At 40.9% G+C, this 8,861-nt stretch overlaps 1 long non-coding RNA gene across 1 annotated transcript; it reads left to right on the top strand.

Annotated features, from left to right (window-relative positions):
* Positions 1–592: 592 nt before the first annotated feature.
* On the top strand, positions 593–1,221 carry LOC119729146. Its single transcript, XR_005271190.1, has 3 exons — positions 593–652; positions 878–1,005; positions 1,156–1,221. It is a non-coding gene; the product is annotated as an uncharacterized LOC119729146 (long non-coding RNA).
* Positions 1,222–8,861: the final 7,640 nt, after the last annotated feature.

Raw genomic sequence — 8,861 nt, 5'->3', positions numbered from 1 at the left:
TCTAGCCCTGGCACGATTACAGCTCAATAAATCAAATGTTTTCTTTCGCGATTTGAATCCTTTCAGAAAAATGAGGACCACTGACTGATGAGGGAATTGCTCTACTGGGATTGATGAGCCTGCCTCAAGACATCGTCATGGCTCCAACAGCCTCATCAAACAGAAATATGAGGAACCGGAAGCAGGGAGGAGGACCGACAGATGAACGGATGACCTGCTTGCTGGGCTTCCCATTCCTGATTATTAGGTTAGTTTACATGTAGGCCTCCTCTTAACAGGAACAATCAAGTCACAGAACTAATTTAAATGGGCGATCTGACTCTGTTATTATGTTCGTCCACAAACGAGTTCTGGTAGCAGGGCTTTGCTTTGTGGGGTTAATTCAATGTTTTCTTTCCCCTTTCGAGCCCTGGCACGAATACAGCTCAATAATTCAAATGTTTTCTTTCGTGATTTGAATCCTTTCAGAAAAATGAGGACCACTGACTGATGAGGGAATTGCTCTACTGATATGAGGATGAGCCTGCCTCAGGACATCGTCAGGGCTCCGACAGCCTCATCAAACAGAAACCCGAGGAACCGGAAGCAGGGAGGAGGACTGACAGATGAACGGATGACCTGCTTGCTGGGCTTCCCATTACTTATTCTTGAGGTCAGTTTTTAGTGTCATGTACCTAAAGAATGAGCAGAAACAATTAATCAAAATGGGTGATCTGGCGCTCTTCTATGTTCTTCTACAAAATAAAGAGTGCTGGTAGTGGGGCACTGCTTTGTGGGGTTAATTCGAACATTTCTGCCCCCCCCTCTTGCTCTACCTTTTAGATATTTCTTAATAATAATTCGGATATTTTCTTTCGTCATTTGAATCTTTTTACAGACATAAGGACCACTGACTGGTGAGGGAATTGCCCTATGATGGATGAGCCTGCCTCAAGCTGCCATAAGCTGGGAGGACCGACGGTTGACTGACTCTGCCTGCTTGGTTGGCCATCACCGATTCTTGAGGTATGTTTACTTGAAAGGAGACCATGGATATGTAGGCCTACACTTAAATTTGTTATTCCTTTAATACTATGTCACCTCTTACGATGCTTGATTTCCTCTTTAAATATTAATTCTAAATTTTGCTAGTTTACTCTTTTTGTCATGTTTTAGAAGATGAGGACCGCCAAGCTTGGATGAGACTGGAAAATTACGAAGCTGCTCTATCTGGACAAGGGTGCCCTCATCAGACACTTTCCAATTTGCGGAATATTGGATCCAAAATCAGACTGCATATTATTTTGCATTATTATAAAACATAAAAACGACGAAAATACGAATTCTTACGCCAAAGTTACCACTATAATTGGAGGAAATAATAGCTAAAATCACTGTTACTTGTTAACTTTCCTGATATACCTATACCTGAAATATTTGACAACGAATATGACGAAAATTGAAGAAAGAAAATCAAATGTCTGTAAAAACATTGCAGTGAAAATCATATCAAGAACGGATTTTCTTCTCACCCTCACAGAAATGCTTCTCCGCTTCCAACAAGTGGCTGAGAAAATGATGAAATTTACGCCGAAAATAACTGAAATCAGTGTTGTTTTTACCTTTACTGCGACACCTACCAGAAATATTTGACTAAACGCGTGTGACGAGTCATATGCAGTTTCCAAAGCAACCTGTCATTATCAGCGTCGGCACATTATGACAAAGTAATCGTGTCTGTTTTAAAAAGGAAATAATGGAAACATGGGTTGAATCGTTTGGTTTCCATTGGGTCCTACCCATGACCTGGTTATAGGTAGGCTTAGACATAATTATAATTATTGGCTACATTTGCAATGTTTCACTTTAGTAACAAATGGGCTAGGCCCAGTGTTTTCGTAACCCTGTCCACTTAGGAAAGAGTTGCAGCTTTCATCAAAGAAACTGATGATCTAACAGTTGAGACCGACTAGATGAGCTAGGCTGCTTTGTCTGGACGAAAATGAACCCTCCAAGGCTCCAACAGCCTCATCACACGGAAACTCGAGGAACCGGAAGCAGGAAGGAGGACCGACAGATGAACGGATGACCTGCTTGCTGGGCTTCCCATTACTGATTCTCGAAGTTAGTTTACATGTAGGCTTCCTCTTAGTCACAGAACTCAAAATTGGTGATTGGCGCTTTTCTGTGTTCTTCCACAACGAGTGCTGGTATAGCGTTGTGTTGCTTTGTGGGGTAAAAATCGAAGTTTTCTTTCTCCTTGCACATATTTCTTAATAATATTTTAGATAATTTTTTTTCGTCATTTGAATCCTTGTAGAGAAATGAGGACCACTGACTGATGAGGGAATTGTCTTACTGAGATGAGGATGAGCCTGCCTCAAGCCATCGTAAGCTGGGAGGACCGACGATGGACTGACACCGCCTGCTGGCCTGGCCATTATTGATTCTTGAGGATTATAATTTGTTATTCCTCTGATTGTAGTTTGTCCCTCCTACAAAATCCACAGTGCTTGATTTCCTAATATATATATATATATATATATATTTTAAATTTGCTAGCTTATTTTGTCATGTTTAGGACATGAAGACCACCAAGCTTGGACGAGACTGGACAATGACGAAGCTGCTCTACTGGACAAGGATGCCCTCATCGGAAATTTGAGTTAAAAAACTAGCTTGCACAATATGAGATGTTAAATCAGACTGCATAATGCAACGTCATTAATGTTATACACTAAGGCAACAACACTAAAATAAAATGAAATGTAATTTTGATTACATTAAATTATTTATGCCTCTAAAATAATCTGAAAGCGGATACTGCAACGGACAGTTAACAATGGACACAATGGAAACTTGCTGAAAAATTATTGTAAGGGTAATGATTTGTCACTGGCTTTTTAGCAGTGCCATGTTTTGGAGAAGGGATGTTCCTTTGATCTGTCCTGGGTCATCCAAAATTATTGGATCAATAAGTTAATAATCTCATACTCCTTACCTTTAATGCATTCAATTTGATCTTCTCGGTAAATTATAAACGATGTCTCGCCTAAGGCTTTCTATTTGCTTTTTGTTCAGTTGACAATGGAGAATTTTGCTCTATAAATTTTATTTGATATTGAAAGTGCATTTTTAAGAAAACCAATTTAAGTCATAAGAGTTTTGAAAGATTTCAAAAAGGATTAATTTATTGTTTAAAAACTGAAGAAATGTAACAAACTTTATTGAAATTTAACGTCTTTAACAAGACGTCGGTTTAACTAAAACGTGACTTCTTTCCATTGTATATTTATTAGAAAACACAAGAACGTTTAATCTTTAGGAAAATTTAAAGAAACTGTTCAGGTACTTCTATCCATCAAAATGCATTGCAACAGGTATAAGTGACACTCAAATTACATTTGTGTTTGTCCTTTTGTGATTAATTTCATTGCACTTTTTTCACTCGTTTTATTTTTTACTTCGTATGCACAATTGTTTTTCTTGGTGGTTTTGCACGTCTTTTCACTTTCTTATTAATAATTGACAACCTCACAAAAGGATAAACGCAATATATATCGAGTGTTGAACTTGCCTCGCATCAAATATTTTTGTCACATAATAGCTGCATAAGGCAACATTAGACAATTTTTTTTGGAATGGGGGGGGGAGGCATTCCCAAGTTTTATCTTCCCTTTTTAAAATCTTATTCACAAAATGGCGAAATACAAAAACCTGGCTTCACCGTGTACAGTCATGTAGTCGTTGCTTATGTAATAATCATCTATGATATAAAGTGATTATTAATTTCTCAAATTTATTGGCCTTCTGCCCAACTTTTTTCCTCATTTGGAATCTTTTGTATTTGTTTGTATGAATTGGTTTAAATATTTGTATGTCAATAAGACTAAGGAATTAAACAAAATAAATAAAACTTGAAAGATGTGAGACACAGTTTTGATATCCTTGGAAGGTTGTCAGTATTTTAATTATTTATTGGTGATGGGGGGCGGGGTCGCACATAAAGGTACGTCCGGGAATATAAAATAATTAGGTGTTTTTGTAAGGGAAATCTTTACTCTTAAACGGAAATAAAAAAAATCTCCTAGGCTTCTAGGTTCTACCTTTTAAAGGGAATGTACATCATTGGCTTGAGCTGTAATTTTCAGAAATGAACTATTTGAGGGGTTAGTATAATAGATCAAATATTGTTACACTGACATGTTTGAAGTTTTGTGTTCGAAAATGCTGGAAAACCAAGAAAAACAAAAATGTTCAAGTAGTCTGGTTCCTTGACTCCACTAAAGATAAAATGGATCAATGTATAGATGCCGGAAATTGTAAGGTAAGGGAACCAGTCTAGCTGGCCTGCACCCGTTCATGAACATGTAACCAACAGCAAACAAAATTTGGACTGAAAAAGTGTAAAGTTGGAGCAGTAGTTGAAAAATAGTTAGGTTTTTCCAATGGTAGACAGCCGACGTTGGAAATGTATACAAAAATACCATTTTCTTGAAAATGACTTCCACCAGGTGCCATAATTTTACAGGATGCTTTAGACTGTCATTTACCAACATCCTAGTAAGGTATTTCGTAAAAACTTGGTAGTTTTATTTTTCGATGTTTGCAAATGTTGTATATTCCCTTTAAGATTGTCCATAAAAAGACCCGAATTTGCATACGCCGGCCAAATCACAATTTGCATGCCCCCATGGGCTTTTAAAAAGAACTTTTGCAAATGGGAAAGACACTTTGGAAACATCCAATCAGTCTGAATATGCTTCATGAATGTCTGAATAAACGAGCACATTTTTTAACAGTATTTAATTACTATTATTTTTCGATGTGGTGGTGGTGGTGGTGGGGGGGGGGGGGGGGGGTCGCTGGGGGTGGCTGGGGGGGGGGGAGCGCTAGACAGAAGATATATCAGAAGTGGCGCAATATTAAGAACCGACAGCGGGCGCAATAGTTTTGATTAGGGTTTCAAAAGTTTCTACGCGAGTCGTTAATTTGCATAAAAAGTGCCCCCACAATTTTGTGTAAAAAAACGAGACCGTCTAGTTTAAAAATCGGTGGAATCGTGCGAATATAGCCGAGGATCATCTCCCTAGCTTTTGGGCTATTATCTAAGAGCAGGTTTGATAAAATTAGGGTCCACAAATGGGTCCTATTTGCACGAGAAAATGTAGGGATGCCATTGGTAACTTTGGCAGTATGCAGGCTCAGCATTACCGGCAGGCTTCAACCCCATTACGGACACACTCTCGCAAAATGTGGTTCGGCATCTTTCTATACAAAAACCTCGTTTGCTCGGGGTCTTGTGCGTAAACCTTATCAGTCAGCCGATCACGCTAAATTGACTTCGGCCAAACCGCAAGCCCCATCATAAGGAATGAGTTAACCGGACCATTTTTTTTCAAGAGTGTGTCTCTAATGTGTAAGGTGCTTAATTTTCCAGGGGGCGAGTCAGTCAGGGGGCGAGTCGGTCAGGGGGCGAGTCGGCTAGGAGGGGGAGTCGGCGAGGAGGTGAGTCGGTAAGGGGCGAGTCGGCCAGGGGGCGAGTTGACCTGACACCAGATCAACATTTGTCCCACGGCACGGGGCCACGTCACATTGCATGCCACGTGGCCCGGTGACGGGCCGACCAACGCAGCGCATCCAGGCAGGCATGCAGTGGAAAGCCACGGTGCACCGTATGCACGCACACCGTACACACAAACTACGCGCGTACAGGCAATTCTCCAATAGTGTTGTCATTTTCGTTTCCCTTTCCGTAGACTTTCTTCATATCGTAAATCGTTGTCATCTATATCAATATAAAGCTTGAATATCAATGTTTTACACACACCTTGTTCCCTGGTAATTAACATGAATTTTCATCTCGAAAAACGATGCTGAAATTTTCAAAACTTTGTATCTCCACTCTTGGTGAACCGATTCGCCTAGAACACACACCATGTGAAAGCAAAGATCTATTCGGAAATGTTCACGATGAAGCTCTCCAGCCAAACAGAACGCTTCGCATCAGTTCTGATCAAGGTATGTTCCCCCCCCCCCCCCCCCAGCCCCCCCCCCCCCCCCCCCCCCCCCACTGAAAAATTCCTGGCTACGCCACTGTCTGTCAGTGCTAGTAATATAAAAGAAATAGCCCAACAGGCAACAGCATATGATGCTCAGTAGTTTACCAACATCGCCGCCTTTGCATTTGCTGAACAGCGCCCTCTGGGAATGTAGCAAAATGAAATAGTTTCTAGCATGAGGGCGCCGGATCCTAGCTGTACTGAGCGCCCGGATCTAGTAGGTGAAATGGCTATTTTTCAGTTAAAACACTCGGCAAAATTATGAAAGTTGCCCAGTGTATAACAGAAGGACCTTGGCATGTTGTTGTTAGCGCAGTTGGGTTTATTTCAAAAAACGAAAAATACTACGTCTGGGGCATTATTGTTAACTAAGAAATACGTCTAACTATGCGGCTGATCATTTCGTACGGGCATTGTATACGTTCAAAACTGTGCGATTAAGCAGCTCGCTCATATCGAGCGCGTACCCGGAACCTAGGTTATTTTTCAGTTAAAACGCTCGGAAAAACTGTGAATTTTGCCCAATGTATCACAGAAGGACTATGTGTGAATTGTTAGCGCAGTTGAGCTTCTTTTCAAATAATGAAAAATACTTCTGGACATTATTGCCTTCGTTCAACTGTGCGATTTAAAACGTTCAACTGTGCGATTAAACAACTCGCCCATATTTATAACATTCCCAGAGGGCGCTGTTATCAGCAAACGTGCAGAACAGCGTTCTTTTCAATGTACAAATTGTAGGTATGTACTCTGGATCGAAACAATCGGTCTTATTTTTTAGGGCCGTTTCTTTTATCAACAGCACTGAAAGGCAGTTTCGTACTATAATTTCATTGATTTGGAGAGAAATAACGTTATTTTATATAGGCTCCGGGAAGCTCCAACAGGGTCCGGGGGCTCCGGCTTTCACCCACACCCGTTTTGCCCTTTACAAAGTCTGCATCCTCAGACAACGTTCTCTTAATTAGGAAGGAATGTTGCAACCTGACGCCATTTTTTTTTTCATATAGCCTATGTTCTATCATCTCAGTAAAGGTCAGTTATTGCAACAATGTTGAAAGGACACAAATCTGGTAATTTCCAATTTTGTAAGGAATACTCAGAAAAAACATTTCTGGACTCTCTGTTGACTTTGTACACAAAACGCGGAAGTGGCGTCTGGATACTATTCGGTCCCTTTATTATACCGACCTTTTTTTTTTTTAAATTAAGAACAGTAAGTTGGGAGAAAATGCAACTTTCTTGCCTGATTTTCCGAAAACGAGCGTGCAAATTGACACACTTTATTGCTGCACTGCGGTACAGCTTCAAAACGCCGACCCCCATATCAGCGCCGCACCACAAGTATATAGAAATACCGTAGTACGGTACGGGTGCACCACACACTCCTCTGATAGTTTTTTGCTGTCAAAAAACCTGGAACCTATTCTTTGCTGCATGCTGGTCGTGGTAGGGAAGCTAGTCTCAGGGGTGGATCCATGAACTTTTGCAGGGGGGGGGGGGGGGGTAATCAGCAAATCAGTGCTGAAATGTAAACAGGTTTTTTTTTCTCCGGACAGTCGGCCTCCGTAAATCAATAGGGGAGGAGGCTGTTAAAGGGAAGATACAACATTTGCAAACATTACAAAACGAAATGATCAAATTATCACTAAATACCTTGCTGGATTGTTTGGGAATGACAGTCTAAAGCATTCTGTAAATCGTGGCTCCTGGTGTGCTGCCATTTTTAAGAAAAATGGTATTTTTCCAACGCTGGTCGGCCGACCAGCGTTGGAGAAAACTGGCTTTTTTTCAAAACTGCTCCTAATTTTTCATAATTAGTTATTCGGTGTTTTCTTTGCAATTGATTACACAACTGTGAAGGGGTACAAGCCTACTAGACTGACTCTCTGATCTTACAATTCCCCAAAGTCTACAAATTCTCCGTTTCACCTTAAGTGGGGTCTGGGAACCAGACTACAAGAACATGAATGGTTTTCTTGGTTTTTCCAACATCTACAATATTTGCAAACACATACTAATCCTCCAAATCCATTTATTTCTGAAAATTGCAGCAAAAGCAAATGTTGTACATTCCCTTTAAAATCCGAAAATCACGAACACTATATTACAGAAAAGTGTACAAATACCACCGTACCCCAGCTGGTTCTGTCCGAATGCCATGCACGGGCAGATATTATTAGCAGTATTTATTGTTCATAATTTCTTTGGGTGTCAGAGCCTGGGGAAACAATATTTGTAATACATTTATATAAACACCTTTTTTGAGTCCGAGCTGGGGAGGGGTTTCGACCCCCAAAACACCCCCTCTTGATCCGCTCCTGAGTCATGTTCCCAAATCAAAAGATTCTGACTACATTTGTATTTTTAATGAATCTTAGACGTTTGGTCTGGGAACCAGACTAGTAGCACGCTGTGCTGGTACATCAACCAATCCTCAACGGTCTACCAAACCAGCTTGGACACTAGGGCCTTTATCCAAGTTTGTTGTCAGTGTTTGCATTTTTGTCAACATCATTTTTACTTAGAAACTGCAAAAAGGTATTTCATGCCTGTGATTTAGAGACATGTTTGCTTTGTCCCCAGGCTGATCACATTTACCAACGCGCCGCAGGCCACAGGTTAGAGAGCAGTGGCTTAAAGTCCTCAACCGGGCTGATCCACAACACCAACACCGGTTCCTAAGGCCATTGAAGGACCAAAGAGTTTGTTCAAGGCAGGGGCGAGCCAGCCTCATGATGGGGGGGGGGGGGGGGGTGACAGGAGTCAGAGTGGAACTGAACGTCGAAATCTTGAGCCATTTAGGTTTAGTACAGAATT

This window comes from Patiria miniata, unplaced genomic scaffold (assembly GCF_015706575.1).
Source record: "Patiria miniata isolate m_02_andy unplaced genomic scaffold, ASM1570657v1 HiC_scaffold_1, whole genome shotgun sequence".
Taxonomy (NCBI): domain Eukaryota; kingdom Metazoa; phylum Echinodermata; class Asteroidea; order Valvatida; family Asterinidae; genus Patiria; species Patiria miniata.
This window is presented reverse-complemented; position numbering and strand designations above follow the sequence as displayed.